Here is a 10,691-nt window from a genome sequence, read left to right as displayed (position 1 = left end):
ATGGGGCATAAATTACGTCATCGATTTTTGACCCCCTATCCCCTAAAATCATCCAAAAATCATGCTTTGAATGACCCCGTTTCCTCCTACGTCATGCTACCATCATCCGATGTCCAGACCCCCCCCCCCCCCTAATTTCAAATGACGTAATTTATTAATAGCCCCTATGTGGCCCTTGGCTGCTAAAAGATTGCCGACCGCTGCTGTAACGGATAAGTGGAAAGTAGGTCGATACAATAATAACAAATGTTGTTTGAATGGTCATGTTATATTCAATTTAATACTATATTTACAAACACGTACTGTAAGAGTAAAAACACCAGACACCACTTTATAACAACATTTATTAGGGAATCACAATATGAGAGTATAGATCTGAAAATAATATGCGAGGACGCTCTCGCGTAAAACCAATCTAAGATGGACGACCACCTCTAGTGATGTCAAACACCGACGGATGACGATCTCGCCGTATAATATGCCTGACCAACGCTTCGTGTTCTTCCAGTACCTATTATTTAATCTATAGTTCGTTTTTTAGCATTAGAAATAAGTAGGCCTAGCACATGATTGGCGCGACAGCATCTCGCGGCGAGATAGACTACCCGTCTTTTTCTAACTATGATAATTAAAGAGGGACGGGTAGCCTATCTCGCCGCGAGATACTGTCGCGCCAATCATGTGCTAGGCCTAAAGGTAAACAATCTTGATGTGTCTTTTAATTGAAAAACACATTTTAAAAATAAGTTACGGCAAATATGTTACAATTATGAATCTAATACGATCATTTATATTCTTCTGCTTTCATAATAGTTATTGATTTTAAAAAAGCGTTTTTCAATTAAAAGACATGTCAAGATCGCTTACCTTTTTGCAAGTTCTTTCTAATGCTAAAAAAAACGAACTATAGGTACAGATGTAGTGCAGTTTTCCATCGTATTTTATCGGAAACGTTCGTATTTGTCATGCTACTTCAGTCAACCTCAGTACTTTTTGTATCGAGACTGACTGAATTAGCAAGACACGTTCGTACGTTTCCGTGAAAATACGAAGGAAAATAATTATGCACTATACTGCAAAACGTAATTCAAGACCAAAAAAGTAAGACATTGTTGCCATTGCAATAATTTGTTTGTAAAATAGTAAATTCATTTTGATTAATAATCACGCTAAGTAAATTTATTTATCAGTAATTTTACTCCTTTGATTTAAAAAAAGTACTTTTATTTAAGTACTTATTTTTACATAAATACATGATGCGCTAGTAAAAAGTGGCAACATTGCTTACTTTTTTTGGTCTTGAATTACGTTTTGCAGAATACATCTGTAATCATTGGCCATTACACTTAATGACATTGAAAGTATACAATTACAAAATAATCATTTACAATAACTATATTTACATGAACAGTCAGAAGCAAAAGCTACACACGCACCTTCTTTTCCAAAGTCAGAAGGCCTACCTAATCCTTTAGACGCATAAAACCACAAACGCGAAATACGAATCCCAGGTTTTTTGGTATTTTGCGGACTTCTAAAAAATATTACGCAAAACGCCAACTACGCATAATACCACAAACGCGAAATACCAACCTGACGTGTTGTGGTGTTTGGCGATTTTATTTATTACGCAATATACCAAACACAATACCACAAACGCGAAATACCAACTGGAACTTGTAAAATATAATATTTACAATCGAAGTATAATACCTTTCATCAACAACAGCCATTCGTTATCTAAAGAGGTTTCATTTTATAAGGACCTACTTGTCTAGATAATTAAAACTAGTGAAGTTCTTATTTCATGTGACTTTGAATGTCAAAGCTATAACTATAAATAGTTTTAATACATAAGATTTCGAACCTATGGTTTCCAAAACGGCCGACTTATTTTGAAACTGTAGTCTACAGACGGCAAGGCGGACATGCATCTAGTTGGTATTTCGCGTATCGTGTTAGTTGGCATTTCGCGTACTGTGATAGGTGGTATTCCGCATACATGGTATTTAGCGTGATTTGTGTTTTGCGTAATTTCATGTTGGCGTTATGCGGAGTTGGTGTTTTGCGTAGTTGGTGTTTCGCTTAAGTGGTTTTTTGCGTAGAGTTGGTGATTCGCGTTTGTGGTTTTATGCGTCTAAAGGTACCTAATTACCAAGTTCGCTTTCGGCATAGAGTAATATAAGTAAGGAAAGACCGGTAACTCCATACATTAGTTTTCTTACCAAAAGGAGCGTTATTTCGTAGTCGGCTTACATCAAGTAGTGGAACTATCAGTACCCCTACTTGTCACCAGATGTCACAAGTGTTAGCTACTGACGAAAAATATACTACAAAAACAAAATACAACTAATATTATAAGTAGACGAGGTTGAAAATAGAATTTCAGTTATTCCGGTACCTTCTGGGCGAGCTCGCTCCATCGTAGGCCACGTCTACGCCTCGGCTAGTCTGTGGCCATGAGAAAGCCCATTCATAATAAAAAAAAAAAGCTGAAAATTGTTGAGCATTAGTTTTCGTTCGCCGCGACATCTATTGTCAACTAGCAGTACTGATAAATTCCGCTAGATGACGCTAGATGTCGACTACGAAATAACGCGCGTGTTGGTAAGAAAATTGATGTATGGAGTTACCACTATTTCTTCACTTATATTACTCTAATTATGCTTTCGGGCATATTTCTCAGTTTTTTTTTTGTTGACCGATTTTTTTGCGTCTATAGGTTATAGCCCAAGTAAGTGATACGTTGTTATCGTTGTTGGCGTTGTGGTCGCGAGAGGAACTAAGGCTGAGGCTGCCACGTGACGCACTGCATTTTACGGTTGATCTCCTGAAACAATGCATTATTAGTTACCTGGTTTGATCAACTATTTCTTGTTGTTATTCTGTCCCATCGGCCACGAGACAATAGTAGCATAGTTTCTTAGAAGAGCTGCTGTACAGTCAACAACAGAGCTATGAATACAGGCAAAGTGTCAAAAATATGTATACAGTACTTTATTGCCTGTACATTAAGGTCGTGTATACATATTTTTGGCACTTTGCCTGTATTCATAGCTCTGTTGTTGACTGTACCATGTTCTACAAACGTGCTTAGTAGATGTCACATCATGAAAAGGCCTTATAACTACCAAAAAATTCAAGTTTGGTTCATTTAAATACGACATAACTAGCAGGTATTTTAAGAGTGACCCAGGAGACCGTAACCATGGCAACTAGTGACAAGAAAAAGTTGATTCACCCACCTACATAAATGGAGGAATGGATCATATATTTGGTTTGGATAGACCACCATTCATGTCAGGTACACTCTTAGAGCATTTAATAACTGGAGTCCTGGGCTATAACCGCGAAAATCGAAGTTCGCAAATTGCGGGGACTTTTCTCTGTCACTCTAATTACGCCTTCGTTGGAGTAAAAGAGAAAGATCCCCGCAATTTGCGAATTTCGGTTTTCGCTCTGCTCTGACTGAGCGCTAGCAGAGTTTGCGTCAGGACAGGGATCTGTAAGCTGCGGCTCGCGAGCAAGGCTCGGAACCGGTTTCAGAGGCGTAACTAGGGGGGGGTTGGAGGGGGCAAGTGCCCCGGGCGCCGTCCAAGGGGGGGGCGCCAAAATGGGCAAAAGACTACCCCTCATCCTGGTAATCTGGCCCACAGCTCAGAAAAGCAAAGAGAAAGCCGATCTTTTAGGTACTCTTTTTTGCCTAGAACTCGACCTTAAAAGACGACGGTAGCGCCCTACCGCCCACCATCCTTCAGTGCGAATACTCTATGCCAGAAACTTCTATCAAGCAGAGGGATATTCGGTAGGAGTTGCTATGCTTTCATTTTATAAGGCGAGCGGGCCGAGTGCTTCAGAGAGTTCAGAGCTGTGTTCCGTGCTAGCGCGTCTTTTCCCTCAGGGGTCTCCTGTCGGGAAGTTACCATTTTATGGACAGTCCAAGAGACTACCTATGCAAATGGATCCCTAGCCCTTTGTCCGGCAGGCGCATATATATGAGCCGTAGTAGACGGAACCTACTCCAATAGCTGCTGCTGCAATGCTGCATATCTGTGACATGTTGTCTATCGGACGACAGTAGGTACGGGGATTCCTATATAGGCTGGTTAAAAATAACTACATTCCCGTTGCCAGGGAGGTTTTGGGATTATACTGAGCAACTTTTACTACGGGACCAACCCCGAAATCTCAAAAAAAAAAGTTTACCCTCCCATAGAAAATGGACCAACCAAAATGTATGAACCAGCCAAATTTTTTTTTCGCGACTGAGGGGTTGGTCCCATAGTAAAAGTTGCTCATTATAATCCCAGAACCTCCCTGGCAACGGGAATACAGTTATTTTTTAGCCACCCTGTATACAGGATGTTCTCTACCGCTCGTAGGTAAGTACAATGAGCTGTTGTCTGAAGAATTGTTTGACATGCTGCCTAGTTGCCAACGGTGACAGCTTGCCATCACTGCACCGCTCGCCGTATTAGGATAGGCAGAGTGTTTATCCTCACACCCTAGAACCTAAATGGTCGCGTACTGTGCGGTTTAAGAGGAATTCCTTCCACACTGCCGCCTTAAGAAAAAAAACCATAACTGACAAAAAGTAAGTTTCGAGAAAAAGCTAAAAAACTTTGCACTCCTGTTCAAATAGGTTAAATGCAAAGCACAAAGTTGAAACTTTTGTAAATGAACTAAGTAATATTATAGAATTTTTATGCGTTGTAAATTATTTGATTATCTATTTATTTAAGTAAGTTATTTAGAAAAAATTGTTACTGCCTCGTGATATAAATAAAATAAAAATATCTTCACTAACATTAAATGACATAATTGTGTACTTATGGTTTTTGTGTTAGTTTTGCACTACGATGTCTAAAAAATAAAAACACAAGTCCACAGTTGTGCTTATGTTACTGATCGATCACGAAGCTGAAAACGCACAATGGGTACTTTATGTTTTTTTTTGCTTAGTTAACGTTATCAAATTATGATTTATCTCGTTAAAGGAATTCATAAAAATACGATAAAGATTCAGACTTATGTATTAAAAGAAAACAAATGAGATATTTTTCGAAATATTTGATTAATAATGTAATATAAAACTAAAAAAATGCACAATTACATTGCACTACCTAAGTACAAATGCTATTAGAGACCTTTAAAATGTCATAATGTAATAGGTACAAAACTGAAATGAGGTACAAGTAGATTGTACTAAGTACTAGTCCTTAATTTATTGAGAGGTTGCTAATGTTTGTGGCTAGATATTATTTTCTTGAATTTCACCTCTGGCCATAAGAAGCAACCGTCTGCTCCTGCACGACTGCCGCATTGTTAGTAATCTGATAACTACAACAAAAAAAAACGTACAACCATAGCCAAGGAGGAAGCACAAACAGCATTTGAGTTTTAGAATAAAATATGATTAGAATTAGAATGTTAGATACAGCTCAAACACTCGGAAAATTATCAATTATATTTTATTATAACAAAACTTGTAATCATAAAAATAACAATAAAGCGATACTCATGAAAGTCATGAAACAAACATAATGAAAAATAAATAGTTGGGAAAAGCCTGTTTCATGAACAAACATGACTTTGGGCGGTGTAAGTATCCCGTACTAAAATTAAGCCATGTGCCAATGTAAAACTGTACGTGTTATTTTGCAACATACATAAAGCTCGGTGGTGCAGGAGTGATCATACATACGACCGAAACTTAAAACCACGTTATTTTAAACCATTGTACATACCTTAAATTCGTGGTTAGGTTATAATATGTTTTAGGTAGGTATTCAACAGCAGTCCCAATAGACAAGTTACTTATCACCAATATAAATAAATAGATAATGTTAATTCCAGATACGCATACGTATACATTTGAATACGCACGCCAACCCTTAACGTAGGTACTAGAATGACCGCGACAAATATACCTAAAGTTATTCAAAAATATAGGCAAAATCTGGAATACGCGACAAGGTGAGAAACGTAACTTACGAATAATTTTTGACACTTATTACAATCACGTATATACATTAACACTTTGAATATTTTTTAAAGTAAGCACAGGAGTACCTAATTACTACATGCAACCTCTTCCGAAGGAAAGTAACCAGGAGTGAACCGGCCAAAATCTGTCCTTTAGGGGACCGGAGGGGGGCTACCTACTAGCCTGATAAAGCATAACTGACCACAATGTTTAATAAATAAAGCACAAGTTTACTTTTTTGAAACCGACACTAAGCAGAAAAAGCATAAGGAAGAGTCATACAAGATAGAAAAAACATAACGTGCAACTTATGTTTTTTCAGATTCCGAGATTTATGACTAATAATTATTTTATACTAACTAGAATGAACACTTCTGTCAACTTATGGGTTTTTTACATAGAAATTTTATATAATACCAATATTATGGTTTTTCTTCTTGTGAAATAATTGTTGGGCTCAAATTCAAGACAAAGGAAAAAAACACAAGTCGTCAATTTAGTACTTTTCTGTCTATGAATATATACTTATGCTTTTCCTTTCTCAAAAAGGTAGTAATTTTACCAAAATGGCGTGTAGTTATGCTTGTCTAAATCGTGCCCTGTTAGAGATAAAGAAATAACTGCTAGATAGAAAAATCACATTTTTCTTCCTGATTCCGAGGGTATCAATAACTCAATTTCGCAAAAATTGTCACTTATGGTTTTTTTCCTTAAGGCGGCAGCACAGTGGTCGGGAGGAAATTTGTCGAAAAAAGGGAGCTCATTCCACAATAAATTGATTAAGTTCCTTTTTCTCGAGAGGCTACAGTATGGAGATCTCCAAAAAAGTGCATAAGTTTTAAAATGGTCGGCAACGCGCTTGTAACTCTTTTGGAGTGTAGACGTCCATATGATGCGGTGACCACTTACCATCAGGTGGGTCGTAAACATGTTACCCACCGATGTCACAGAATAAATAATAGTACTAGTTACAGAAGACTCACTCTCTAACAAAACGCGTCTGTCACGATCAGCGCAGATATGGCCGCTAGGTGGCGACAGCGCCACGCGCGGCTTATGGCAAACCCCAAAATTGGGGTCGAACGGATGGACTTTTAACTGCCTGTAGCAAAGCGACGACATCGCGGACTGAGCCACGCCTGCCGATGTATTAAAAAAACACATATACACTGTATTGTCTAAATTAAAAGTAAATTTTAGTTAAAAAAAAGTAACCCTTTTGAAGTTCATTTCGTTTGTGTGGGGGGGGGGCAGTGTTGGCCGAACGTTAATGCAATTGACCATTAAAAATTAACCATTGAAAAGGTTAATTGCCATTAGCCATTAACCATTGAAAGAAAATTAATTATCAATTGCATTGAACATCAATTTGCATTAATGTTAATTTATTACGAACCACTAACAATTAAAAAGAATTAATGGTTATTGCTTTACAAACCATTAAAAACTAAAACAATTTTTAATGAAAATTAAACATGTGATTGATAATTAACAATTAACATGAATAAATATCGTAATTTTATAAAGACGTCCAAGGGATCAAAGGTCTAGTGCAGCGGTCGGCAACCTGCGGCCTGCGGGCCGCATGCGGCTCGTGAACCTATCCCTTGCGGCCCGAGTGCCGCCTTGGCTATTTTGTATGTAATAGTCCTTTTTATTTCAAAGAAACTATCTATGTATAACATATTGAATATAAAATAACTTATTAAAATAAACTACAAAGAAATTAAAATTAATACTAAAATAAAAGAAACTTACCTATAAAATAAAAACCTAATTATAAAAAGAATACCCCCTCTAGCAGGTCCGCCTGTGGCATGGTACCCATTACGCTGGCGGCGTTTCCTCGCTGAATTGTAATAGTGACAAACGACAATGTCTCATAAAGTCATAAATATTAACTAAGTACGGCCCGCGTCACCATTTATTTTATTTATTTTATTTATTTTATTTATTTTATTTATTTTATTTATTTTATTTATTTTATTTATTTTATTTATTTTATTTATTTTATTTATTTTATTTATTTTATTTATTTTATTTATTTTATTTATTTTATTTATTTTATTTATTTTATTTATTTTATTTATTTTATTTATTTTATTTATTTTATTTATTTTATTTATTTTATTTATTTTATTTATTTTATTTATTTTATTTATTTTATTTATTTTATTTATTTTATTTATTTTATTTATTTTATTTATTTTATTTATTTTATTTATTTTATTTATTTTATTTATTTTATTTATTTTATTTATTTTATTTATTTTATTTATTTTATTTATTTTATTTATTTTATTTATTTTATTTATTTTATTTATTTTATTTATTTTATTTATTTTATTTATTTTATTTATTTTATTTATTTTATTTATTTTATTTATTTTATTTATTTTATTTATTTTATTTATTTTATTTATTTTATTTATTTTATTTATTTTATTTATTTTATTTATTTTATGAGCACCCATTATAACTAACAATAATGGGTGTATTCCCATTTGTCCCCACGGGGAACATATAGGAAGGAAGGAACGAACAGATGGAATAAGCGCTTCATATAAATGAATAAATTCCATTTGTCCCCGTTTCCCATTTGTCTCCAACTCACATATGACAGGGACAAATAAAAATACACCAATAATGAGTGTATTCCCATTTAATAGTTTCAAGCAAAATTAACATTAATTATTAGTTTATGAAAAAAATATTTAATTCCATTAAACGTTAATGCAATTGAGAGTAATTCTAATAAATTTTTTGAAACTTTAATGCCATTAAATAGGCAATTAGATTGACAATCAATGTAATTAAACGTCTCAAGATTCAATTCTAACTAACTTTAATTAAATTGATGCGTAATGCAATTGATTAATTGCGGAATTAATGGTTAATGCAATTGATTAATTGTTAATTAGAATTAACCATTACGGCCAACACTGGGGGGGGGGGCGCAAATTTGGTGCCTGCCCCTGGCGCCATATCCTCTAGCTACGCCTCTGACCGGTTTCATACAAAATATACCGGTATTATTACGTTTGATTTTGTTCTTTGGTTTATTATTTAATTATTAATAGGACAATCTAATAATACGAAGTTGTTAACTAAATACATGGTTCAGTCCTACGTAGACAGCATAAAATTATTTAAAATATTGGGCTATTACGGGTTTAACAAAAAAACCGGGCAAGTGCGAGTGGGACTCCCGTACCGGGTCTTCCGTACCATAATGCAAAAATAAACGAAAAAAAAGCAAAAAAAAAAAACGGTCACCCATCCAAGAACTGACCACACCCGACGTTGCTTAACTTTGGTAAAAAATCTCGTTTGTTGTATGGGAGCCCCATTTAAATCTTTATTTTATTCTGTTTTTAATATTTGTTGTTATAGCGGCAACAGAAATACATCATCTGTGAAAATTTCAACTGTCTAGCTATCACGGTTCGTGAGATACAGCCTGGTGACAGACGGACGGATGGACGGACAGCGAAGTCTTAGTAATAGGGTCCCGTTTTACCCTTTGGGTACGGAACCTTAAAAAATCGGTTCCGAGCCCTGCTCGCGAGCCGCATGCGGCTCTTTAGAGGTACAATGGGTTATATGTTTGAGAACACGATCACCACGAAACTAATGCAAAAATATGAAATCCGCATGTTATAGTAACACGTTTGCAAAGATATTCAAGTTGAAGAACTAGAAGTTACCTGCAGTATGAGCGCGCAGGTGGCGAGCTGCGCGGGGCGCAGCTGCGGCGTGGGGTCGCGGGGGCGCTCGCCGGCGGGCGGCGCCTCGCTGGAGATATGTATCTATACTCTATCTTACCTGCAGTATGAGCGCGCAGGTGGCGAGCTGCGCGGGGCGCAGCTGCGGCGTGGGGTCGCGGGGGCGCTCGCCGGCGGGCGGCGCCTCGCTGGAGATATGTATCTATACTCTATCTTACCTGCAGTATGAGCGCGCAGGTGGCGAGCTGCGCGGGGCGCAGCTGCGGCGTGGGGTCGCGGGGGCGCTCGCCGGCGGGCGGCGCCTCGCTGGAGATATGTATCTATACTCTATCTTACCTGCAGTATGAGCGCGCAGGTGGCGAGCTGCGCGGGGCGCAGCTGCGGCGTGGGGTCGCGGGGGCGCTCGCCGGCGGGCGGCGCCTCGCTGGAGATATGTATCTATACTCTATCTTACCTGCAGTATGAGCGCGCAGGTGGCGAGCTGCGCGGGGCGCAGCTGCGGCGTGGGGTCGCGGGGGCGCTCGCCGGCGGGCGGCGCCTCGCTGGAGATATGTATCTATACTCTATCTTACCTGCAGTATGAGCGCGCAGGTGGCGAGCTGCGCGGGGCGCAGCTGCGGCGTGGGGTCGCGGGGGCGCTCGCCGGCGGGCGGCGCCTCGCTGGAGATATGTATCTATACTCTATCTTACCTGCAGTATGAGCGCGCAGGTGGCGAGCTGCGCGGGGCGCAGCTGCGGCGTGGGGTCGCGGGGGCGCTCGCCGGCGGGCGGCGCCTCGCTGGAGATATGTATCTATACTCTATCTTACCTGCAGTATGAGCGCGCAGGTGGCGAGCTGCGCGGGGCGCAGCTGCGGCGTGGGGTCGCGGGGGCGCTCGCCGGCGGGCGGCGCCTCGCTGGAGATATGTATCTATACTCTATCTTACCTGCAGTATGAGCGCGCAGGTGGCGAGCTGCGCGGGGCGCAGCTGCGGCGTGGG

General features: G+C 38.6%; 1 long non-coding RNA gene across 1 annotated transcript; it reads right to left on the bottom strand.

Annotated features, from left to right (window-relative positions):
- Positions 1-555: 555 nt before the first annotated feature.
- LOC134677594 (uncharacterized) lies at positions 556-9,773 on the bottom strand. Its single transcript, XR_010100050.1, has 3 exons — positions 9,694-9,773; positions 2,148-2,830; positions 556-1,463 (listed from the first exon to the last, which is right to left on the bottom strand). It is a non-coding gene; the product is annotated as an uncharacterized LOC134677594 (long non-coding RNA).
- Positions 9,774-10,691: the final 918 nt, after the last annotated feature.

Source organism: Cydia fagiglandana, chromosome 26 (assembly GCF_963556715.1).
Source record: "Cydia fagiglandana chromosome 26, ilCydFagi1.1, whole genome shotgun sequence".
Lineage (NCBI taxonomy): Eukaryota > Metazoa > Arthropoda > Insecta > Lepidoptera > Tortricidae > Cydia > Cydia fagiglandana.
The sequence above is the reverse complement of the archived record's forward strand: the minus strand, read 5'-3'. Positions and strand labels throughout refer to the sequence as shown.